Source organism: Thalassophryne amazonica, chromosome 15 (assembly GCF_902500255.1).
Source record: "Thalassophryne amazonica chromosome 15, fThaAma1.1, whole genome shotgun sequence".
NCBI lineage: Eukaryota > Metazoa > Chordata > Actinopteri > Batrachoidiformes > Batrachoididae > Thalassophryne > Thalassophryne amazonica.
In genome coordinates, this window is record NC_047117.1 from 19,412,384 (window position 1) to 19,439,268 (window position 26,885).

Consider the following 26,885-nt stretch of genomic DNA (forward strand, 5'->3'; position numbering starts at 1 on the left):
TGTGTATATGTGTATGTATATGTGTATATATATATATGTATGTGTATATGTGTATGTATATGTGTATATATGTATGTGTATATATATGTATGTATGTGTATATGTGTATATATATATGTATATGTGTATATGTGTATGTGTATATATGTATGTGTATATATATGTATGTATGTGTATGTATGTATATATATATGTGTATGTATGTATATATATATATATGTATATGTATGTGTATATACATACACTTGTAAATACGGTCAATAGTGTTTTCCTGGACAATGTGGAAAAAGATGAAATAAGAAATATTGTAAAAAACTGTGTAAGCAAAAGATCAACTGACCATGAAGATTTAGACATGATGACTGTAAAAAGTATAATAGAAACTGTTATTGAACCATTTACTTATATTTGCAATCTGTCTCTGTCAACAGGGATTTTTCCAGATGAAATGAAAATTGCCAAGGTAGTCCCATTATATAAAAATGGAGACAAACATAAATTCTCTAATTACAGGCCAGTATCATTGCTTCCACAGTTTTCTAAAATTATGGAAAAAGTTTTTGTGACAAGGTTGGATAAATTCACTGAGAAACATCATATTTTAAATAATGCTCAGTATGGATTCAGAACAAAACATTCGACAGCTATGGTAATTATGGAATTAGTAGAGAAAATATCAACAACAATAGAAAATAAGGATTATTTTGTAAGTATTTTTATTGACTTGAAAAAAGCTTTTGATGTTATTGACCACTCAAGATTGCTTCACAAGTTACAACAATATGGAATAAGAGGTATTGCACATCAGTGGGTAAAAAGCTACTTAGAAAACAGAAAACAGTTTGTTCAGATAAATAATATCAAATCAGAATTGTGTAATATTGCTTATGGAGTACCACAAGGATCAGTACTTGGACCCAAACTGTTTATTTTGTATATCAATGATTTTGTGAATGTATCTAATGTGCTTGGTAGCATTTTATTTGCTGATGATACAATGCTGTTTTACTCTGGATCAGATATACAGGAAGTAGCACAAGTGATAAAAACAGAATTGGAAAAGGTTAAGCATTGGTTTGATATAAACAGACTGTCACTAAATATTAATAAGACAAATTTCATATTGTTTAATGACAGAGCAAAAAAAAATAACGTGTCATTACAAATAGATGGAATGGATATACAAAGGGTAAAAGAAATGAAATTTTTAGGAGTCATAATTGATGAAGATCTTACATGGAAGTCACACATAAATTACATAAAAGGAAAAATAGCGAAAGCCATTGCTGTTTTAAGTAAAATATTCATTAAATAGTTATGGTTTATTAACATTGTACAATTCATTGATTTTCCCATATTTAACTTATTGTGTAGAAATCTGGGGATCAACATATACAACTTATATACAACCTTTGTTTATTCTGCAGAAAAGGGCTTTAAGGGTGATTAGCAACAGTGGTTTTAGAGATCCATCTAATCCATTGTTCATTAAGTATAGGGTACTTAAATTTCGTGATTTGGTCGATTTGAAAACATTACAAACAATGTACCAAGCTAATAAAAATGCTTTACCAACAAACATTCAAAATATGTTTGAGAAAAGAGTAAGTAGTTGTAAACTGAAAGGAATAGAAGTCTTTAGAAAACCAAGATACAGAACCAGAGTAAAAGAACGGAGTATTGCAGTAAATGGTGTAAAATTATGGAACAATCTCAACAAAGAAATTAAAGAATTAAGGTCGCTTAAATTATTTAAAAAACGTATTAAACTAGATGTATTAAGTAAGTATGAAACTATAAAATAGTGGGCTGTAAGGAAGTAAAAAAAAAATGTAATTTGTTAATAATGTATAAAATGTTTTAAGTTTAAAAATGTAACCTGTCAGAGATGTAATCTCTTTAATAATGGTCATAATTATGAAATAAGTCAGTGGTATGTGACAAGTTAAAGAAATACAATCTGTTAAATAGTGTTGAAAAATGACGCTGGATATTGAAAGATTGTATTGTAAAAAGGGGCAGAAAATATAAGACTTGTTCTTCTCTCTGCTCCTTTTCATTCTGGTAATGGAGATGCTTTATTCCTGCTTTTCTGTTTTGTTTTTTTTCTTTTAAATGAATGAAATAAATAAATAAATGAAAAATGAAATTATATATATATATATATATATATATATATATATATATATATATGTGTGTGTGTGTGTTTATGAAATTGTGTGTGCATGCATCTATATATGTGTGTATACGTTTATTATTTTTATGGTATAAGGGATGGGTATTTATAAGCAGCTTTGCTTCTGCCCTCGCCCTTTCGGTCACACAGGTTTGTTGCTGAGATGTTTTGTTATTGTTTTGTGTGCCAAATAATTCATTCATTAGGTCCCATGATGACACAAGCCGGTGCTGTACCAGGGGCCTGATTCCGTTCGATTGGTCACACTGGGTGTAGCACTTTTTGTCCACAGGGTGGCCGTGGTCTTAAGGTGCAGCACCGAATAGAGCTATTGTCTGTATTGCAAGGTGGTAAATACCTCTCAGAATATATAAAAGTAAGTCCCTTCAGATTCTCCCTTGGTTTTTTCTCTTCTTCACTCGGGGTCACCACAGCAGATCTGAGGTGGATCTGCATGTTGATTTGGTGCAGGTTTTATGCCAGCATGGAGAATGAGAAGAGGTGGGTTTCAACCAGAAACTCCTCAGCATTGGAGACGAGCACACTTAACCTCTTGGCCACCACCGCTGCCTCTCAGAATATACACACTTCTTAAATAAGTGATTAATTTTCAGTAATGCTGTAGTCTACAGTAGGGTTGTCATGATACTAGAATTTCAAACTAGATCCTCAGCAAAATACTCTACCATTTTCAATACCATAGTGGGAAAAATGCCCCTCTCCAAAAGAAAGAAGCATTTTTTTTAAATGAATATTAGAGTACAAACAATACCGATATTCAGGAAAATGCTTGATAGCATTTTCATTACCATAGTGATAAAAATGTCCCCCATAAATAAATACATTCATTAAAATTTAAAAATAAGAAGCATATTTTTAATAAATATTAGAATACAAACAATAACATCATTAACGGCACTATTTTTAATTGTCTGATGCAGTGCAAAACAAGACAAAAATAAGATAATGCTAAGGTGTGTGTGTGTGTATATATGTATATATATATGTATATACACACACACACGCAAACATTTCTTTTCTATAATATTGCCAAAAAGTTCAATATTTTTGGCAGATGTTTCCTAGAATCATTACGTATAAACTGAAATGTTTCAAACATTTTTTTTTAGTTTAATTTTGATTACAGCCTACAGCTCCAAAAAAATGAAAATGGCATATAACAAAGTACTACAATATTTAATTGGCCCTGCGACAGACTGGCGTCCTGTCCAAGGTGTACCCGCCTCACGCCCCATGACTGCTGGGATAGGCTCCAGCCCCCCGTGACCCTTAAGGCCCTGTTGCACCTTGACAATTTAGCCAGCGTATGCCAGTTGTATTAAAAAATGCTGACATAAGTTAAGAGCACATTGAAACATGCTGAAGCTCGCTATATACCTCCTAATAAGCTGAGCTCCTCAAAACATTTTGGGCATGCTGAACATTTTCAACGTATGCCAGCATGTGACTCATACGTCCCACACATGCAGGGCATAAATTGTAGGTAAGTTATGCGATTGTTGGCACATGTTTCTTGTAATTTACTCATAAGTCTAAATATGTCCATTAATGCTGGCCACTGACTGGCTGAAACCTGCAGTCCTCATGCAGACAGACTATTTAATTCACACACGGAGTAAATCTGACCTGTTCATTTCAGTCCATTTCGCCATCACAGACTGACATGAATCCACATAAAGTGTTATGTGTCGGACGCAGCTCGGAGAACCGACCAGCGTTTGAAGGACCCAGTATGAAATAAGCAGAGCACGGTACAAAGGCTAACTGAATTTAATACATAACAGTGATACAAAAATAACAGAAGGTGCGGTCTGGCGTGGTGCGCTCCCAGCAGCGCTAACGGTCCAGAGCCAGAAGCTGTTCGGACCCAAGGACCCCGCCGACACCCCCCAGGTGGCCGCAACAAACCGAGTCTGTGAAAGAAGGAACCATTATGTGAGTCCACACTCTACACACAGAGAGAACACTTAAAGGTGTACAAACAGCAAACACTTCCTGGCTTGATTACTAATCAGCTTCCCAACCTGCAGGCATGGAACATCCAGTTCACAAAACTCCACTGCAGTGGAAGCCGATACATGACTAACATACAGCTCAATATAAAAAGGTGTGAGGGACACCACATTTACTGACTGTATAAATGTTAGTCACAAAATCTAACGTACCTCAGGAAGTGTGCTGACGAGCGTGAGACCTCACCCCCTCCTCTTTCACAGACCGTGCATCAAACCCTGGACGTTCTCTGCATCCACTGATGATGAGATGGCTCCCGAGACGACGATCTCACCCGTCTGGTCACAAGGTCGAGTCTCTGGCAAATACACACTGTATACTCCAGTCTTAAATGCCACCATGTTCCAATCCATATAGATGCACCTCAGCTGTGAGTCCTGACGAGCCGCAGGTGATCAGGGTGAGGTCCTGATAACCTCAGCAACACAGCCACTCAGTCCCAAATGCAAGCCACCTGGAAGGAAAAACAAAAGACAGAAACAAAAAGGCAGCCAGGCCCCCCAGCCATACAACATAAAGGTCCTGATTTTTGAAAATAACGTCTGAAAATACTTTTAATTTGAGGCTGGAAAAGTAGAGTTTTAAAGCAAGTCCCTCTGTGGTTTTTTGCTCCAGGTGTGTTTCTCAGAGGATGCCGGTGAGCACTGTGATCACACAGAAGTGCTGTGATGATTTAAACTTTTAATGCGCTGTTGCTGGGGTGTGATCATCAGACGACCTGATCGATCGATCAGGGTGATCACACCTGATTAATGGGCTGTAACTCTTTAAAGTGTCGTCGCTGTCGATGTGATCATCAGACAACCTGATCGATCAGGTGTGATCACACCTGATTAATGCGCTGTTTAAACATTTAAAGTACCATCGCTGTCGGTGATCACCACACCGACAGATCACACAGCACTTCATTCAGATCACACTTGATCATGCACAACTGGCGCTTTAAATCATCACAGCGTTTCATTATTCAGGTCTGTGATGACCTGATCAGATGACTATGACGGTGCTTTAAAAGTTTAAAGAGCCACAGCATGACATTCATTCACGCCAGCATTTACCACAGCCGGTCTACTCATCAGCAGTCTGTACACAATGAAAATGGTCCACCAATATAAAAATTTTAATAAAAATAAAATAATGTTAAATTAATCTGTTTCTGAACCCCACCACACCGTATACCGACCCGAATCACTGGGTGGAAATGGGGCTGTTGGCATATGCTGGATAATCATAAAGGTGTGACAGCTGCATTAATTTATTAGACGTACGCCAGCATTTTTAATACAGCCAGCATACACAGGCTAAATTGTCAAGGTGTGACAGGGCCTTTAACTGGAGTAAGCGGGTATAGAAAATGGATGAACAATATTTCATTTCAAGTTTGATTAACTCGCCATTTCTGAAAAGATAAACACAACCAGTAAGTGACCAGGAGAGGAGAAAATGTATATCAGAAAAGTTTCATCAAGTAAATAGAAACCACTGCTCTAATTCATGAAACTATAATTCATCTTCAGTCTTTTCATTTGTAAGAAGATGTGAACATTAAAAAAAAATCCTGCAGCACATCAAAATTTTCTTTGACTTCACGGTTTCTGTCTGGCTTGCTTGGTGATGACTCTCTGTTTTCTGTGAAATGATTTTTCTGCTTCAATGACTTCTTTTTCTGGTGGAGGGGAGAAAAAAATAAATCACATGTAGCGTTAACTGGCTGATGTCTATCCATGCATATCTGAAAGCAGAGGAGGGTTTCGCACCTGGTTTGTCCTCGTTTGGTTCAGTGCAGACTGAAGCCAAGCTGAAGAGGGAGAAGACGAAGAAGGCGATGAGGATGAAGGTCAGCTCAAAGCCGGAGAATGGCAGTTCCATCTACACACTTCCGCAAAAAAAGAAAAAAAAAAAAACCCCACAAACTTGTAGTTACTCGATGTGACGGCAAGATGGAAAAACAGTTTTGAAACTGAACGTCAAATCTGCTGCTCTTGTACTTTCATGTCATAATTTTTTACTTTATTGTTGCTAAAATAAGTGTTGAGTTCAGTAAATCGAATCCATGTCTGCTCATTACTTCTGAATTTAAATGACTAACATGGTTATAATGCAAAGTCAGTTATTATTTCTTCACCCCAGCACGGGGATGAATCATCAGGAAGCATTGTCAGGAACCCCCCCCAAATCAATGAGCCATCAGAGACCCAAAATGAAAGATGAGCAGTGATCATGTCAACAGGCTGTTGAACCGTAAGATAAATTAATCAGACATAAACTGTGATCTCGGTTCAGTTAAACTTGATTGTCACGGCAATCATATGAATGTTGTTCCCCATTGAATACCTGTTTCCATATGTCTGAAGCTTCCTGTATGTCTGAAGCCTATAGCCTCCTGACTGCATAAACCACTGACCTCCGTACACTGGACTGGGTGTCGCTAGAGTGGAGCTTATGCGGCAGATTTAATGGTCATTTGGTGTTTACTGTGTGGCGGTTACACCCCTCCAGATTCAGATACGCAGTTAATGAATCCTACACAGTCCCTCTATCCGGTGTTACGTACTTTTTTTCTGCCCTATTGTGCAGGGTCCACTAGTCCTAACCACTTTATATTATTTGATGGTGTATTAAAACCCCAAACTGATTTTAAAGTTCACAAATAAATGTAATACTTTCAAATAGCTAACAAAGCAGATCCAGTTTTGTTTAAACAAACACCATTAATCACTTTTAATTGTACTGTTGTCTATAAATCTGTTGAATTGAAAATCAACAAATAATGGTCATTCACCATAATTAAATGGGTCTTTTTAATTGGCATTACTTAACCTACTTTAGTACAGCATCTAGCCTACCATAAATGTAAAAACAACTTCAACATGCTGTCCTTAATACGAGGACTTGGACTAATGGACCCAAGGACTAGTGGGAAGTTCCACTTCTGGACAGGATGTCAGTTAATTACAGGTTACTTCAGCCAATTCATAAGCGCAAAAGTAAATATGGTATTTACAGCAAGTTTTGTTGAGGTGGCGCTTATAATCATGGGCAGGGGGGACACATTACGCAGAATTATCACCTAGTCTGCAAATAAACCAGCTCTAAAATGCACTTTTGTACACATAATGCCCTTTAATAACAACAAAAATACACTGTATGTTATATAAGTCATTATTCATTCATTCTTTTTCTGAACTTCCTTATTCCAGTTCAGTGTCACAGGTGGCGCTACCCAGCAATCGGCCATTGTGCCAATTTAATAGCGAGGACAACAGGAAGCTTGCAATTAAATATGTAAAAGCATTTCTGAAGCTATGCTGCAGCAGTTTAGAAATCTGACAGGACACCACTGTAGCACCTGCCAAAACCTGTCCATGCAGACAGCTAAATGGTGGCAAATACCAAAATGCAACATACTACAAACATATGTTCTGTGCTGCTAAAACACAGCTCAGTCGAGCTGTTAAAGGATCCATGGGAAGAAGTTAATCCATGTCTGTTTGGTAACCTTTAATGTATAATACCCCAAATAACATGTACAGTTTTTTTCAGGAATTTGAACTACAACAAACTCTGAAGGTGTGAGGAGATGATTGTTAGCCAGTCCCAAGTGGAAACGTAGTCGCTACTGTTGATGATTTCTGATATTGTAACAGATACAGATACATATGTAACAGATACAATGAAATTGAGTGCAGTTTCTCCATTATGAAGTGGGATAGATGAGGATTTTCTTTCACCAAAGCATCAAATCTAGGTAGATGCTTAATGAGTGTTGTTAGAAGGAAAGGTGATGTATCACAGTGGTAAACATACCACTGTCCCAGTTTTTTATGAAACGTCATATTTGCACAAAAACAAAAAGTCTGTTTAAACATTAAATATCTTGTCTTTGTGGTATATTCAATTAAATATAGGTTGAAGAGGATTTGCAAATCATTGTATTCTGTTTTTATTTACATTTTACACAAAATCCCAACTTCATTGGAATTGGGGTTGTAATTTTAGAAATTTTTGTTTTTCTGTATTTGAAATGGCATAAACAAATTAAAATGCACGAAGTACCCAGAGGCCGAATACTTTTGAAAGTCACTGTGTATATATATATGTGTATGTGTGTGTGTGTGTGTGTGTGTGTGTGTGTGTGTGTGTGTGTGTGTGTGTGTGTGTGTGTGTGTGTGTGTGTGTGTGTGTGTGTGTGTGTGTGTGTGTGTGTGTGTGTGTGTGTGTGTGTGAGAGAGAGTCGCCGGTAGAAACCAGTTGCATTAGAACCATATCATCTGAGTTGACCTTATTGCACAGGATCATTTTTGCACAGGATTTCATATAACGGATATTGCACTGTGATGGATCTTTATACAGTATAATGTCAGAGGGATTGCCTTATAACTGAGAGGTGTTCTTAGGTCCTCATTGTTGACAGTGACGGCCCTGTGATAAACACTGTTTTGTTTTTTTTCTATTTGTGCTTGTTTTTGTTGGCCTGTCATGTCTGCCTGAGAACAGCAGTCCAAAGAGGTGGTGTACAGGGTGGGATGTCTCCTTCAGAATGCTGCTGGCTTTCCTCAGGCAGTGGGACTTGTAGAGCTCCTCTAGGGAGAGGAGAGCTCAGCCAGTGACTTTGTGGTGTTTGTTGCTGACCCTATGGAGCACTGTGTTCTCTCCTGTAGTGCAGCTGGTTAAGCACACTGAGATGCAATATGACGTACACTCTCTATGGAGCACAGGGAGAAGGACACCAGCAGGCTCTCTGCCATGTTGCTGCTCTTGAGGATCCTCAAGAAGTAGAGCCACTGCTGTGTCTTCTTGATCAGCGCAGTGGTGTTCACTTTCCCCGTCAGGTCACCCCCCCCAGGTGCAGTCCTAGAAACGTGAAGACTGGGACCCTCTCCATGGTGACCCCCTTGATGTATATCGGCTGTTCTTCCTGAAGTCCATGATGATTTCTTTTGTTTTCATGATGTTCAGGTCTAGGATATTGTCACTGCACCGTGAAATTAATCTCCTCACCTCATCTCTGTATGTAGACTCATCTCCTCTCGTGATTAGCCCGACCACATTTGTGTTGTCCCCAAATTTTACAATAGAATTGCTTGGGTGAGTGGGGGGTGCGCTCATGGGTGTAGAAACTGTAGAGGATGGGGCTGTATGAAGGCTCAGTGCTGAGGGGATGTGGGGGCCCACTCTATTCCACAAAGCATTTTATTCCCAAATAGCAAATTGGGGAGCATTTTGAAGCATCATAGTAAGTTCTTGATCCATCTTTGTCATTCTTGAACAAACGTGGTATACGTAGTAGTTACAGCCATCATCGGCACCAGTTTTGAAATTGGGGTGAAATTTTCAAACTGTTCAAAAATTCCATCGTCGCTAGTGCGTGACAACGTCTGGATGTTCGTAGTCTTAACAGCTTCAGTCAGACTTCTTTAAACGAGGTATTCCTAGTGAGTACAGCTTGAAATGTAGTTGATCGTGCCTCATCAGGGTAACAATTTGAAGACAAAAGCAGCATTTATTGTAGTACTGATGGAGGGTATAGTTCAGCTCAGCCAGACAGCATGGACAGCTCCTTACTTTTGTTTTCGGGCTGGTTGCCATGTCTGCACTTTATAAACCAGCCTGTTAGGGGGGCAAGCCGGATTAAGCACTTTTTTGGATCAGGGGCAATTGTAGTAGAACAGTGCCCTGTGGAATAGGGGTGTTAGTCAGGAAGTCATTTAACCAGAGGCAGATGGAGTGAGAGAAACCGAGGATGGACAGTTTGGTAACCAGTTTGGAAGGATGATGGTTTCAACAGTAGTCTATGAAAATGAGCCTGGCATAGCTCCCCTATGTCTCCGGGTGTGTGTCAGTTTTGTGGATACTGTGGTTATGCTGTCCTCAGTTGACCTGTTGTTCCTGTACGCAATTTGGTGCAGGTCAAATGATCACTGGAGTGAGAGCAACTAGACGGAAGTCATTTAGACTGTTTATGGTGGTCTTTTTGGGAACAGGAATAATGGTTGTGGACTTCAGGTGGTGTTAGAGACTGGTTGAAGAGCTTTGTGAACATTCCAGCCAGCTGATTTGCACAGTCCTTCAGCACCCTTCCAGGGATGCCATCAGGTCCTTGGGTCTTCCTGGAGTTTACCACCTTCACTAAACGCCTCACCTCCGGCTCTGCAACAGTGAGGTTGTGGCTGCCATCTCTTGCTGTCCATCTTTTCTCCTTGTTAAAAAGAACACATCATCCGATTTGTTCTTGTTACTGAGGCAATGGACAGTTTTTAACTTTTGGTGGTAAGTGTTTGGTTGCCAGACTCATAGCCACAGGTGGCAGAATTTTTCTGTCATAATCTTACTGAAAACAACGGAACATCCAGATTACTGTCTGCTGCATGCACACAACATGTGAACACAGCATTGCCACCTGTTGCTTTGGCATGCTCTTGGCAGCACTTTACATTGTGTTATGTTTTTCCATGTGAATTGAGATTTTCAAAGCAAAGCTAGAAAATCCCATTTTTAAAAAATACCTGCATCCATATGGACGTAGTCAGAGTCATCAGTGGAAAGAACATGTTCAACTTGTGTTTATCTTTAAGGTGGATACCAGTCTTATGCAGATGAGTGCACATGCATAAAACTTGCGCTGACTTTACACCGATGATGCATCCGGAAAGTATGCAGCAGCACTTCACCTTTTCCATGTCATGTTACAGCCTGATTCCAAAATAGATTAAATTAATTTTCTTTCCCTCAAAACTCTACACTCAATACCCCATAATGATAATGTGAAAAAAGCTTTTTTTTTGAAATTTTTGCAAATTTATTAAAAAAAACTAAGAAATCACATGCACATAAGTACTCACACTCTTTGCCATGAAGCTCAAAATTGAGCTCAGGTGTGCTGTTTTTGGAGTTCCTGCAGTTCCCACTGTGTCTCTTACTAACTTGCTGATAGATGTAATTGCTTTTACCTCATTGTTAGCATGTCACAGAATATTATTATCCTGGAAAGCTCCGTGACCCCATCAGTTTCTTGAAACATCTGGGGCCTTAGTCAGGGAGGTGACCAAGAACCCGATAGTCACTCTGAGTTCCAGCATTGCTCTGTGGAAAGAGGAGAACCTTCCAGAAGGACAACCATCTCTGCAGGAATGTTGTGTGGGCCGCCAGAAGAGGTACTGCTGGCCCACCACCAAAGGGCGCCCTGCCTGAAGTGCGGGCTTCAGGCACGAGAGGGCGCTGCCGCCACGGACACAGCCGGGAGTGACAGCTGTCACTCATTCTTCATCATCACACTCCATAAAGACCAGACGTCATCTCCACCTCGTTGCCGAGATATCGTACTTCATTGTAGGTAATATCCTCAGCCTTTTTGTGTTTATCTGTAATCTGTACATTGTGAGTGTTTGCAGGCGTACCGGTCCCTTGTTTTGTGGAAGCTGAGTGAGTGCAGGACGGCACTCTTTTTCTCTGAGGGATCACTGCAAACACATCAGCATATTGAGTGAGAGGTGGAGGTGGCATTCCCACCGCTGTTGTTACTGGGTGTACACACACCCACACTTGACTGTCTTTGTTCTCGCCAGCAGTACCAGATCCGACAGTCGGGGACGGTGATCACCTGGGAATTCGGGACTTGGCGGCTCCAGTATTCTCTGGGTTCGGTGGCGGAGGAAATCGTGTGGTTCCGGTTCATCTCAGGACAGACGTCTTCTATCCTCGAGCCTGCCCACACGTCACCTTTGTAATTTGACTGTAATTATATTCCTGAGGTTGTCTGTATATTCGTTGTGCACGTTTCACAACATTTAAATTGTTACTTTTTGGCTCATCTATTCGCCGTTCATTTGCGCCCCCTGTTGTGGGTCCGTGTCACTACACTTTCACAACAAGGAATTCATCAATCAGGACTGTATGGTAGAGTGGCCAGATGGAAGCCACTCTTTTTTTTTTTTTTCCTGTATTTTTATTAAATTTTCTTGCAAAGATATAACAATATGAATAATTGACAATATGAACATGTCAATATACAAGAAGAACAATACATTTCACACACACACATACACATCCATACTTGTGCACATATAAACCTTACATTGCGCAATTTATCACAATCCACTCAAATATCACTATTCAGCAGTAGCAAAAAGGAAAATGCATAATAATAATAATGTAGAGATGACTTCTGTATTTCCTATTTCATAGATATAATATTCAATATGGTTCCCACAATTTAACAAAATCTTTTCGTTTACCCTTGACTATATATGTCAGTCTTTCAAGACCTATACATTCTGAAAGTTCCTTAATCCACTGTCTTGGGGAAGGGGCTTCAGTATTCTTCCAATTCAGAGCAATAACTCTTCTAGCTTGTAAAAGTCCAAAATCCAATAGTTTCACTTGTTTTTTTTTTTCAATAGGCCATCAGGATATATTCCCAATATACATAATTTTGCACAAAGTGGAATGTTTATATTAAATATTTCCATTAAGCATTGAATTACATTTTTCCAAAAAAGTTGAATTGTCGCGCATTCCCAAAGACAGTGTACAAGAGTTCCTTTAAAGTTACCACATTTATTACAAGTGTCGGGAATATTATTAGAGATATGGTGAAGTATTTCAGGAGTTATATATGTCCTTGTTAGCCATTTGTATTGAAGTAGTTTAAGTCTTGTATTTATTGTTTGTTTCTGTGCTCTTAAACATGCTTCGTTCCATTCAGTTTCACTTATATCTTCATGCAAGTCATTCCTCCAAGCATTCAATTTATCTAGTGTTGAATCTTTAGAATGGACCATGAGCAGGTTGTAAAATTTTGATAATAGACCTTTCCCTTTCTGGTGTTTTATAGCAATTTCTTCAATTGTTGATAGACAGGGGATATTCGTACTTTCTCTATATTTTGATGATATAAAATTTCTTATTTGTAAATATTTTAAAAAGTGCTTTTTGGGGATTTGAAATTTTTCACACAATTCATTGAATGTAAGCAGTTTTCCATCTACATATAGGTCCTTGATTGTCTGAATGCCTTTGTCTTTCCATAATTTGAATCCTCCATCCATCCTACCTGGTATGAACTGGTTATTGTTCCATATAGGTGAGAAACGAGATATTGTTATAGGGTTTTTGACAAGTTTATGGGCATTGTACCATACAGTTATTGTGTTTTTTAGAAATTGATTTTTTGTTTGTTTTTTAAGTAGTTTTATATCAGATGAATATAGATAGTTGTTTATTGGTAAATTTGGGATTGATTGTTGCTCGATGGATACCCAAGCTGGAGGAGTGCCTGTACTGAAATAGTGCAATGCTGATGTTAATTGTGCTGCCATATAATACCACTGAAGGTTTGGAAATTGAAGGCCCCCTCTTTCATAAGGTAAATAAAGTAGCTTGAACCGAAGTCTTGCTTTCCTCTTGTTCCATATGAATTCACTGAATATTTTGTTCAATTTATCAAAAAATGATCGAGGTAGTGGCAAAGGAAGTGTTTGAAAATAATATAAAAATTTTGGTAAAATTGACATCTTTATTATATTAATGTGTCCTATCATAGAAATAGGTAAACTTGACCAGCGACCAAGTGTTTCTGTGACCTCATCTACCAAGGGATCGTAATTTATAGTGACAATTTTATCTATATCTGGGGTGATTTGGACTCCCAGATACTTGAACCCATCTGTAGTGATAGTGAATTTGGTTTTTATTGGAGGGGATTTCCTGTCCTCATCATTAAGAAACAGTAGTACTGATTTACTATTATTGATTTTATATCCGGAAAATTCGCCAAATTTCTCAAGCAGGTTCATCAGGTTAGGAATAGTGTTCTTTAAGTCTGTTAAAAAGAATATTATGTCATCCGCAAATAAGGATATCAAATGATTTCTACCACCAATGTTGACTCCCGAGAGTCCTACCTGGGCTCTCACCGCTATAGCCAGGGGTTCCATAGCTAGTATGAAAAGAATTGGTGACAGGGGGCACCCTTGTCTAGTAGAACGTTGTAAATGAAATGGTCTGAAAAGGTTATTGTTAGTTAAAACTTGGGCAGTGGGGTTTGTATATAACAATTTAATCCATTTGATGAAGTTTTCCCCCATTCCATATCTTGGGAGTAGTTTCAACAGATAGTGCCATTCTATCCTATCAAACGCTTGACGTGCATCTACTGACAATATTGCTGTATCACGAGCATTATGTTTCTCATATAATACATTTAACACACGTCTGATATTATGATAGCCTTGTCTCTGTTGAACGAATCCTTGTTGATCATCCAATATCAATTTGGGTACACACCTTTCTAGTCTTTTGGAGAGCACTTTGCACAATATTTTCAAATCGCATCCCATGAGACTTATTCCCCTATATGATGCACAATCTGTTTGTGGTTTGTTAGGTTTTAAAATGAGGATGATAGTTGCTAATCTTAGGGTGTCTGGGAGGGTCCCAATTTTGTATGATTCTTTAAACATGTCTAAGAGTGGCTGGGCTACTTTATCTTTGAACATCTTATAGAATTCTACCGGTAGTCCATCTGGCCCCGGTGCTCTGCCGCTGTTCAAACTTCCTATTGCTTCTTTTATATCAGTAATTGTCAATGTCCTGTCCAATATTTCATTATCTTCCTCTGACAGTTTTGGAAATTGTAATTTATCCAGGAAGTTGTTTTGGATTTCTTCGTTCACGTTACATTCTGATTTATACAAATGTTCATAAAATGTCCTAAAGCTATCGTTTATTTCTAGAGGGTCATAAGTTAGATCATCCAAGTTTGTTTTTATACTAAGAATTGCTCTGTCTGATTGCATTTTTTTTATCCTCCAGGCTAACAGTTTACTTGCTTTTTCTCCCTGGTCGTAATATGCTTGCTTCGTCCACATTAAACTTTTTGCTACTTTTTCAGTTGTTAGTTTATCGTATTTAGTTCTCATAATTCTTAAATTTTGCAGTTTGTCTAGGTCATTAGTGTTATAAAATTCATTTTCTAAAGTTTTAATTTGTTGTTCCATTAATTTAATCTCCGTTATATTTTTTATTTCTAGTCCCTATGAAACTTATTTCACCTCGTATATAGGCTTTAAAAGCTTCCCATCTAATACTAGCGGATGTTTCTTCTTTATTACAGTCAAAATAATTATCTATACATTTTTCTACAAATTTTACGAATACTTCATCTTGTAACAAGAAGGTCTGTAATCTCCATCTTTTTGGACTATACACTATTTTACCCAATTGTATCTTAACAGAAACCGGCGCGTGATCACTCAGTACAATGCTATTATACCAACACTCTTTCACTTGGGGCTCCAAATCTACGGATGTTAAAAAATAATCAATGCGCGAGTGGCTTTTACAGCTGCCTGAAAAACAGGAATATTGAATACTATTTGGATTTCTAATCCTCCATATATCATGTAGTTTTAGATCTTTCATATAGTTATGAAGTATCTTCCTGGTTTTCATATGTGTGCTATCACTTTGGGATGAACGGTCTAAGACTGGGTTGAGAGTGCAATTAAAGTCTCCCCCCATAATACACATTCCATCTGAAGTGGAAATATTAAGAAAAAGATTTTCAAAAAAGGATGGGGAGTCATAGTTGGGGCCATAAATATTTATAAGATTCATCTTTTGAGAGAATATAGTACCTTGTAATATAATATATCTTCCTCCTGGATCAATAATGACCTTGGATTTCTGAAATGGTATTGATTTATGGATCAAAATTAAAACCCCTCTGGCATGACTAGTGAAGCACGCATGAAACACTTGGCCAGGCCATCTTTTGGTTAGTATTTTGATATCTTGCATAGTCAGGTGTGATTCTTGTAGGTAAATAATTTTAGATTTTAACAACTTTATTCTATTCAATATTTTTTTCACTTTAATTAATTTTCTCATTCCCCTGACATTCCAGCTTGTAATAAGAGCATCAATATATTATTTTTTACTTTCCATTTAGTGATTTATGATAAATAAGATTAGGACCAAAAATCACCATACCTCTTTCCTTGATAAAGTGCACATTTACACAGTCATACTCATTCATACACATATATACACACACACATTGAACCCAGAACATATTTTAAACTTCCCCTTACCCACCCCTGGTATTCCATCCAGTGGAATGAGAACCCCACCCCTTTGAACACTGAAGTTCCCCAGGATGCCGATCCACAATACTGGGGAGAAGCTAACCAACATGACCTTTCTCCCTTGTTCCAACATCGACACCCCAACACCATGTTAGTTCTAATGTCTCTTAACCCCCTTGAAATAAGTATAACAATGGAAGATGTAAAAATAACAGTATACTGTATATATTGCTATTGATATCCAAATTATAACTGCCAACTATAACCTTGAGTTACTGAAGCTTAGCTTAGTAAATAAACAAAAAATATTTTAAATGAAAATATAGACATAAGAAAAACAAAACAAAACAAAAACACACCCTGTATTTATCAGGTATCACCTGCTTAGACATGTTTGTTTTATATCAGGAAATTCTTGATCCACATATTACCACGTTTCAGTTCAAACGCCACCAGTGTTCTCCGTGGAACCTTGAAGTCGCCTGTAGAATTCCTCTGCTTCCTTAGGTGTGGAAAAAAGGTGGATCTTACTGTCATGGAGAATTCTAATCCTGCATGGATTGTATTGAAACCCACGGAAAGCGTTAATGTCGATGAAGTTCTTGATGACGGGTTGAAAGTTCTTTCTTGTCCAGGCTGTTTCGGCCGAGAAGTCTTGTGCAAACGTGATCCTCTGGCCATCGTGCAAGATTTGGCTAATTTTCTTAAATCCTCCAAACCGTGACTATCCAGGGTTGGGACCAGGAAGCAGAGTTGTAGTCTTACACACCTCTCTGCAGCTTCTCTCCCCCTGCCATCCCCTCATTACCCCATCCCCGTAGAGACGGTGCCTGCTCCCAGACTACCAATAACCAGCAAAAATCTATTTAAGCATAAAAATTCAAAAAGAAAAAATAATATAGCACCTTCTACTGCACCACAGACTAAAACAGTTAAATGTGGTCTATTAAACATTAGGTCTCTCTCTTCTAAGTCCCTGTTGGTAAATGATATAATAATTGATCAACATATTGATTTATTCTGCCTAACAGAAACCTGGTTACAGCAGGATGAATATGTTAGTTTAAATGAGTCAACACCCCCGAGTCACACTAACTGTCAGAATGCTCGTAGCACGGGCCGGGGCGGTGGATTAGCAGCAATCTTCCATTCCAGCTTATTAATTAATCAAAAACCCAGACAGAGCTTTAATTCATTTGAAAGCTTGTCTCTTAGTCTTGTCCATCCAAATTGGAAGTCCCAAAAACCAGTTTTATTTGTTATTATCTATCGTCCACCTGGTCGTTACTGTGAGTTTCTCTGTGAATTTTCAGACCTTTTGTCTGACTTAGTGCTTAGCTCAGATAAGATAATTATAGTGGGCGATTTTAACATCCACACAGATGCTGAGAATGACAGCCTCAACACTGCATTTAATCTATTATTAGACTCTATTGGCTTTGCTCAAAAAGTAAATGAGTCCACCCACCACTTTAATCATATCTTAGATCTTGTTCTGACTTATGGTATGGAAATAGAAGACTTAACAGTATTCCCTGAAAACTCCCTTCTGTCTGATCATTTTTTAATAACATTTACATTTACTCTGATGGACTACCCAGCAGTAGGGAATAAGTTTCATTACACTAGAAGTCTTTCAGAAAGTGCTGTAACTAGGTTTAAGGATATGATTCCTTCTTTGTGTTCTCTAATGCCATGTGGCAACACGGTGCAGAGTGGCTACCTAGGCTCTGTAAGGGAGATAGAGTATCTCGTCAATAGTTTTACATCCTCATTGAAGACAACTTTGGATGCTGTAGCTCCTCTGAAAAGAGAGCTTTAAATCAGAAGTGTCTGACTCCATGGTATAACTCTCAAACTCGTAGCTTAAAGCAGATAACCCGTAAGTTGGAGAGGAAATGGCGTCTCACTAATTTAGAAGATCTTCACTTAGCCTGGAAAAAGAGTCTGTTGCTCTATAAAAAAGCCCTCCGTAAAGCTAGGACATCTTTCTACTCATCACTAATTGAAGAAAATAAGAACAACCCCAGGTTTCTTTTCAGCACTGTAGCCAGGCTGACAAAGAGTCAGAGCTCTATTGAGCTGAGTATTCCATTATCTTTAACTAGTAATGAGTTCATGACTTTCTTTGCTAACAAAATTTTAACTATTAGAGAAAAAATTACTCATAACCATCCCAAAGACGTATCGTTATCTTTGGCTGCTTTCAGTGATGCCGGTATTTGGTTAGACTCTTTCTCTCCGATTGTTCTGTCTGAGTTATTTTCATTAGTTACTTCATCCAAACCATCAACATGTTTATTAGACCCCATTCCTACCAGGCTGCTCAAGGAAGCCCTACCATTATTTAATGCTTCGATCTTAAATATGATCAATCTATCTTTGTTAGTTGGCTATGTACCACAGGCTTTTAAGGTGGCAGTAATTAAACCATTACTTAAAAAGCCATCACTTGACCCAGCTATCTTAGCTAATTATAGGCCAATCTCCAACCTTCCTTTTCTCTCAAAAATTCTTGAAAGGGTAGTTGTAAAACAGCTAACTGATCATCTGCAGAGGAATGGTCTATTTGAAGAGTTTCAGTCAGGTTTTAGAATTCATCATAGTACAGAAACAGCATTAGTGAAGGTTACAAATGATCTTCTTATGGCCTCGGACAGTGGACTCATCTCTGTGCTTGTTCTGTTAGACCTCAGTGCTGCTTTTGATACTGTTGACCATAAAATTTTATTACAGAGATTAGAGCATGCCATAGGTATTAAAGGCACTGCGCTGCGGTGGTTTGAATCATATTTGTCTAATAGATTACAATTTGTTCATGTAAATGGGGAATCTTCTTCACAGACTAAAGTTAATTATGGAGTTCCACAAGGTTCTGTGCTAGGACCAATTTTATTCACTTTATATATGCTTCCCTTAAGCAGTATTATTAGACGGTATTGCTTAAATTTTCATTGTTACGCAGATGATACCCAGCTTTATCTATCCATGAAGCCAGAGGACACACACCAATTAGCTAAACTGCAGGATTGTCTTACAGACATAAAGACATGGATGACCTCTAATTTCCTGCTTTTAAACTCAGATAAAACTGAAGTTATTGTTCTTGGCCCCACAAATCTTAGAAACATGGTGTCTAACCAGATCCTTACTCTGGATGGCATTACCCTGACCTCTAGTAATACTGTGAGAAATCTTGGAGTCATTTTTGATCAGGATATGTCATTCAAAGCGCATATTAAACAAATATGTAGGACTGCTTTTTTGCATTTACGCAATATCTCTAAAATCAGAAAGGTCTTGTCTCAGAGTGATGCTGAAAAACTAATTCATGCATTTATTTCCTCTAGGCTGGACTATTGTAATTCATTATTATCAGGTTGTCCTAAAAGTTCCCTAAAAAGCCTTCAGTTAATTCAAAATGCTGCAGCTAGAGTGCTGACGGGGACTAGAAGGAGAGAGCATATCTCACCCATATTGGCCTCTCTTCATTGGCTTCCTGTTAATTCTAGAATAGAATTTAAAATTCTTCTTCTTACTTATAAGGTTTTGAATAATCAGGTCCCATCTTATCTTAGGGACCTCGTAGTACCATATCACCCCAATAGAGCACTTCGCTCTCAGACTGCAGGCTTACTTGTAGTTCCTAGGGTTTGTAAGAGTAGAATGGGAGGCAGAGCCTTCAGCTTTCAGGCTCCTCTCCTGTGGAACCAGCTCCCAATTCAGATCAGGGAGACAGACACCCTCTCTACTTTTAAGATTAGGCTTAAAACTTTCCTTTTTGCTAAAGCTTATAGTTAGGGCTGGATCAGGTGACCCTGAACCATCCCTTAGTTATGCTGCTATAGACGTAGACTGCTGGGGGGTTCCCATGATGCACTGTTTCTTTCTCTTTTTGCTCTGTATGCACCACTCTGCATTTAATCATTAGTGATCGATCTCTGCTCCCCTCCACAGCATGTCTTTTTCCTGGTTCTCTCCCTCAGCCCCAACCAGTCCCAGCAGAAGACTGCCCCTCCCTGAGCCTAGTTCTGCTGGAGGTTTCTTCCTGTTAAAAGGGAGTTTTTCTTTCCCACTGTAGCCAAGTGCTTGCTCACAGGGGGTCGTTTTGACCGTTGGGGTTTTACATCATTATTGTATGGCCTTGCCTTACAATATAAAGCGCCTTGGGGCAACTGTTTGTTGTGATTTGGCGCTATATAAAAAAAAAATTGATTGATTGATTGATTTGTTGTTTTCTTGCTTCTCGGTAAACAAACTCTCTCTCTTGTAAGTTTAGAAACCGGATCAGAACGGCTCTGTTCTGGCCTGGTCTGGCTGTTGCTGGTGTGCGGTGGGCTCGTTCCAATGTAAATGAACAGTGCGTCAGGCCCAGCCATTTCGGTAGCATCTCAGTAATATAGTCGATAAGTCTACTATTCCCCTCGACTCCTTCACGTATTCCAAACACATGGAGATTTTTACGTCTTCCACGATTTTCCACGTCCTCCAATTTAGCCTCCAGGGAAGCAATGCGCTTAAGAGCAGTTTGTAGAGTTGTGTCTGCTTCCTCCTGTTTAGTTTCGGATGTGGCTATGCGGGCTTCGGCCTGTTCAATGCGAGTCGTGTTTGCAGAGACGTCTTGTATTGTCTGTGTTAGGTTACTCTCTAATGTTGTGAGGGCGGATGACATATTGCTCAATTTTTGATCAATACCACCGAGTCTTCCTCCAAAGTCTGAACGCATTGACTTTAGTTCTGACAGTACATCTTCGATGCTAGCCATATTAGCACACTCCGTGTTAGTAGTAGCATTAGCATCCGTGCTATCCTGGAGATTTGTCGGGGTTGTTCTGGTACTCGTTTTGCGTCCGCGGGTGAAAAGATCGCACTGTTTCATGGACGTTGTCTTTGACATGACCCCCACGCAGCGTGTAAAGTGAAAGTTGGCAGTTAATAAGGGTTTTGTTCATAAAAACAAGAACACGGTGTCGGAGCCACAGCGCTAAGTCGCCGTCTTGGTCATGTGGTTCCCGGAACTCCGGAAGCCACTCTTTAGTAAAAAAGCATGTGGCAGCCCACCTGGAGTTTTCCAAAGGACACCTGAAGGATTCCCAGACCATGAGAAACAAAATGATATGGTCTGAAGAGACAAAGATTGAACTCTTTGGTGTGAATGCCAGGCGTCATGTTTGGAGGAAACCAGGCACCGTCTCTACAGGGAAGCATGGAGGTGGCAGCATCATGCTGTGGGGATGTTTTTTGGTAACCAAAAAAAAATTCTTGGGAAAATTTAAAGATCATAGTAGACAAGTGCTTAAAAAAAACAATGACTGATCCGTCTGATTCCTGCTGCCTAATTAAAACCTTACTGTAACACCAACAGCACAGCTTTTATTTCTGTTTTTTAAAAAACAAAACAAAAAAACCCTTCTTTAAAGCTGACCTGTACTTTAAATCTCTTTCCTATTGTTGCTTTTAGGTTTCATTTATCAAAGAGAGAGAAACTTACCAGAAGTCCCACAGGTACGTTCACACAAACATGTACACACACACACGCAAAGAAATGCCACACTTCTTCCTATTGTTGGGTGAAGCAAGTTTTTAATGAGGCTTTTTTTTTTATTTTTTTTTATAACAACTTGGCCACTCCTCTGAGGTTTATCCTGGAAGAGACTATTGTTGGATCCTGTAACAGTGTACACACACACCTCCCTGTACACAACATTCACCCTTTGAGCTGCTGATAACACACACACGCAGAGAGAATGCTGCGCTGCTCTTCAGCTGACACACACAAACCCATAATAAGGCACCATCAACATGTCAGAAGACAGTCTGCTGAGGTCCAAAAAGGTTTTTCTCGCGTTGTGTTTGCAGTCAGACGATCAGTGTCTTTGTCTGTGGTTGGCTCTTTGTCTCTTAAAAACAAGAATTCAATAAATACATTCAGTTTGTTTTGTTTCTACTTTTTAAAATCTTACATGCAGTAAAAATTTCTCAGACAAAAGATGATGTATTTGTACCATTCAGTTATTTATTGTAGAATACCTTTGCTAGCAGGGGAATATGACATCTGAAAACAGTGTGGTCACATGGCCAGATGATTATTGCCTGCGACTAACGTGGCAACAGTAGAATTAGTGGAGTCAGTCAGCGAGGGGGTCTACGCAATTTCTGTGATCTTCCAATGTACACACATTATAAAAACATCAGCTGTCACTTGAAAAAGCATCAAAAGAAATTGGACTTGAGAAAAAGAATTGTTGATGCTCACAAAGCAGGAGGATATACAAAGTTATCAGTTTTCAAGTGTCAAGAACTGTAGTGAGAAGTATCTTCAGTAGATCCAAAGAGTTACACAGTAGAGAACAAGTCTGGCAGAGGTAGGAAGTGAAACATTTCCAAGACTCTGGAAAGAAAAGTGGTGAAAGATGTCTCTAAAGACCCCAGAACAACTGCCAAGACAGCCAAGTCAGGATTTGTAGTCTCAAAGAAGATGATCAATAGAGCCGTAGACAGGAATGCACTGTGAGGTTGCATACTAAGAAAAACTCCAATTCTGCAGAAGATACCATCAAGCCAGACTGAAGTATACTCAGGACAATGTGGAGCAAGAGTATGTACACTGGAAGTGTGCCCTTTGGTCAGATGATGAAAAAACTAGAGCTCTTTGGCTATAGAGATGTTGCTTATATTTGGGGAAAGAAGGGAGAGGCTATACACAGTCTCCACAATGATTCACGGCAGTGGGAGTATTATGCTGTGGCAGTGTTTGATACGGGCCATGCGGGCAGTTGCCCTGGGCGGCATTTATGGAGGTATGGCACCGTGGGGATTGGCACATTAAAAAAAAAAATCATCTCCACCACAAAATAGTTTTCTTGCCTGCCCCCTGCAGGCAGCTGCAGGCCCCTCTGCTTGCTGAAGCAGTGAGATGGTGAAAGAAAGGGGAGGGGCGCGCCACGCTCAGGGGACAGTTCACCTCTGGGTTTCTCTAATGGGAGGGACAAGGAGAGGTGATTTGTGGGCTAAAATCAGTTAGGCCTGGGTCTCACCGAATAATGAAGGATGAATAATGAGCCACGCTACGAGAGGGTTTCTTCAACTATCGTGGGAGTTTCATGGCTTTTAGAGGCATTATCTTCAGGTAACAAGCCTCCTCTCTGAGCGTGGCGCTAATTTCATTTCGGGGTACAGAGAGGCACATAGAGGCACCTTCATAGCAGATATGTGATAGATGAAAACGTGGGTCATTCGTTGAATAATTGCTGATACACCCATGCATGGCTCATTATTCATGGATTATTATTCGGTGGGAAACCAGGCTTTACACCTCGACCTTCTTCTAAATAACGCACATCTCATTCATAAAATTGTAAATACAGGCTTATAATTTCTGCACGTTTTTCTGAATTGTGTGAAATGTCCTGCCACACACGGAAAGGATTCAGCTTTATCCCCAGCTGGGTGCCGTGTGCGGCAGGTAAATGTGGACAGGCGCTCTCCTCCCGTGTGCTCTGCTCTGCTATGGCTACGTCCGCTTAGGATGCAGCACAGAACCAGAACTCTGCGCCACAATTCTCTACGGATCACACAGCAAGTGAGGCAGGCAGCCAGTTTATGAAATAAAAGCCATTTGAAAGCAGACAGACGGGGTGTAAGAAGGGGTTTGAATCTGCCCACTCGTGGAAAAAAGTTTGCAGAAAGGACAGTCTGGCTATTAGTAAAGACGGCTTAGAACTTATGCTGTGTCACATTACAAGCTGAAGTGACTGAATCTGACCCTTTTTTTCTGTGCCTGCAATAGTGTGTGTTTTTACAATAATTTTCCAGCAGCTGGCAGCTGTTTTTGTTGTCATATACACTGACAAAATAATTATAATAATAATAATAGCAATGGTAATGAAATTTAAAATTAGGCTTATCATCATAATTAACTGGTTTATTTAATGGAGAAAAAGAATCCCATTTGATTTCATTGCTATGGGAACGCTAGTAACATTTCAGTTTAGATTTTTGTTTGATCCACAAATGAAGACCAACAATGGTGAGGGGGAAAAAAAAGGCAAAAACATTTGAACCTGTGGTTGGGTTGGATTTTTTTTTTACTTGACATCATAAAAACTACAGTCATAAGCTCTGAAAATACTGACAACTGCTGAAAATAGAAGAAAATACATTTGTGTTTCTATAAACACTACCTTGTTCATCAAATTAGAAGTCAATCAGATATACCCAAATGCTCTGTAGTCCAAATAAGAATCAGCAGAGCACTCATGAAATTATCTAAAAAAAATACTTTTTTTTAAAATCAATTTCATCATTTTAAAAAAAGATGGATGAGTTCATCATTTTCAGAGTCACCACACAAACATTTATAGTATCATTAGTAGCATTTATGTACTTGCTTATAGTTGTACCATTGGAGTCTGTGTGTCTCTCATTGAGCATCCCATTAAGTGTGAAGAGGGCAAAAACCAGCAGGGAGAACATGATCGTCAGCACCTCCAGCTCGGTAAACGGAGACGCCATCAGTGCCCGCCACAGCTGAGGCGACAGCAAGCACTTTGTAAAGTCACGGGCATCACACACAGTAAAGCAAAAAGGAGAAGTAGCACTCACCACGGGTGTGTTCTAGGAGCGTTTAAGATGCTGCCTTTCACAGGGTCTGTTTTGATACATGTTACTCGCTTCTTGCACTCTTATTCTCACACTCCTGCAAGACCTGTGAAGAACTGCACATCCCCTCTCACGTTCAAGTCAGATCATGTTAACCCTAATTATTCATGTGTCCTGACTGGGCCTGTCGGTGTTTAAGCATGAAAGTACTCCAAGGTATCACGTATAAATACTCATTGATAGACTTTATAATTATAATCACCTATGTTTATATATATATATATATATATATATATATATATATATAAAGAAACGTGTGTGGGTGTGCGTATATTGTGGTCACCTTCTGACACAGATCTGGAACCTGAGTGTGGGTTTTGTTTTTCCTTTCCTCCAAAACCATGAGGCTGCTCACCAAATCATTTGTCTACTAAATCACCCACTCCAACACAAACTGGAACAAATTATTAAAATTTATAGACCAGACAGTTGATAGATCTGTTGTTTCACATTAATGCTATAAAAAAACTTAGTTTTTCATTATAAATGCTTTTCTTCATTAAAGGTATAACACTTCCCACTTATAAGGCAATCCCTCTGACCTTATACTGGAGAAAGATCCATCACAGTACAATATCTGTGATGTGAAATCCTTCTGTGCAATAGCGGTTATATGCAATAAAGATCCTGTGCAATAAGGTCAACTCAGATGATATGGTTCTAATGCTACTGGTTTTACCGGCTACTCTTATTTTTGGCAGTATGGTGGCTTAGTGGTTAGCACTGTTGCCTCACAGCAAGAAGGTCATGTGATCAGTTCCCACCTGTGGCCTTTCTTTGTGGAGTTTGCATGTTCTCCCTGTGTCTGCGTGGGTTCTCTCCGGGTGCTCCAGCTTCCTCCCACATCCAGAGACATGCAGGTTAGCTGAATTGGAAACTTTAAATTGTCCATACCTGTGCGTGCAGGTGCGACTGTTTGTCTATACAGTGAGCAAAATAAGTATTTGAACACACTGCGGTTTTGCAAGTTCTCCCACTTAGAAATCATGGAGGGGTCTGAAATTTTCATCTTAGGTGCATGTCCACTGTGAGAGACATAATTTAAAAAAAAAAAAAAAAATCCGGAAATCACAATGTATGATTTTTTTTTTTAATAATTTATTTGTATGTTACTGCTGCAAATAAGTATTTGAACACCTACCAACCAGCAAGAATTCTGGCTCTCACAGACCTGATAAGTTTTCTTTTTAATTGCACCTGTTTGAACTTGTTTCCTGTATAAAAGATACCTGTCCACACACTCAGTCAATCACACTCCAACCTGTCCACCATAGCCGAGACCAAAGAGCTGTCTAAGGACACCAGGGACAAAACTGTAGACCTGCACAAGGCTGGAATGGTCTACAGGACAACAGGCAAGCAGCTTGGTAGAAGACAACAACTGTTAGGATTATTTATTAGAAAGTGGAAGAAACACGTGACTTCCGGTTCCGCTGGGGAAGTAATGGCTGCTTGAGACGTGAGCTCCCGACGGTTTTGGTGAAAATAACCCCCCCAACGATACTCTTATGCCAACTCTGAGGCTTATTCTAGAAGATGGTCAAGGGGGCAACTACTAGACGTAAGAAAATGGCAAATTCGATGGAAGAAGAAATGAGGCATACCGACGACCAAAGCAATCCAGAGGAGCTAATGCTAGCTGCGGAGAGTGTAGGCCCTCCGGACTCCACTATGCATAATATTCTGAGAGAATTGAGGGACTTCAGAAAGGAGAATAATGAACAATACTCGGATATAAAATCTGAACTGAGTAGGGTTAACAACAGAGTGGAAGAAGCAGAGGGTCATATTGAAGAAGTAGAGACGGTGTTGCAGGCTGCATCGATGCTAATCAAGCGGCTATCCGACCGCCAAGCTATACTTGAAGCTAAAGATTGAACAGGAGGGTCGCGCCCGCAGGGATAAGGATATATGGCATAGCGGAAAAC

The 26,885-nt window shown here is 39.2% G+C and overlaps 1 protein-coding gene and 1 long non-coding RNA gene across 2 annotated transcripts in view; one reads left to right on the forward strand and one right to left on the reverse strand.

Annotated features, from left to right (window-relative positions):
* Positions 1-26,885, forward strand: part of march1 (membrane-associated ring finger (C3HC4) 1) — an 88,509-nt gene that overhangs the window by 21,335 nt on the left and 40,289 nt on the right. The window lies entirely within an intron of this gene.
* Positions 22,044-25,004, reverse strand: LOC117525571. The gene is made up of 3 exons (XR_004565092.1): positions 24,901-25,004; positions 24,699-24,825; positions 22,044-22,196 (listed from the first exon to the last, which is right to left on the reverse strand). It is a non-coding gene; the product is annotated as an uncharacterized LOC117525571 (long non-coding RNA).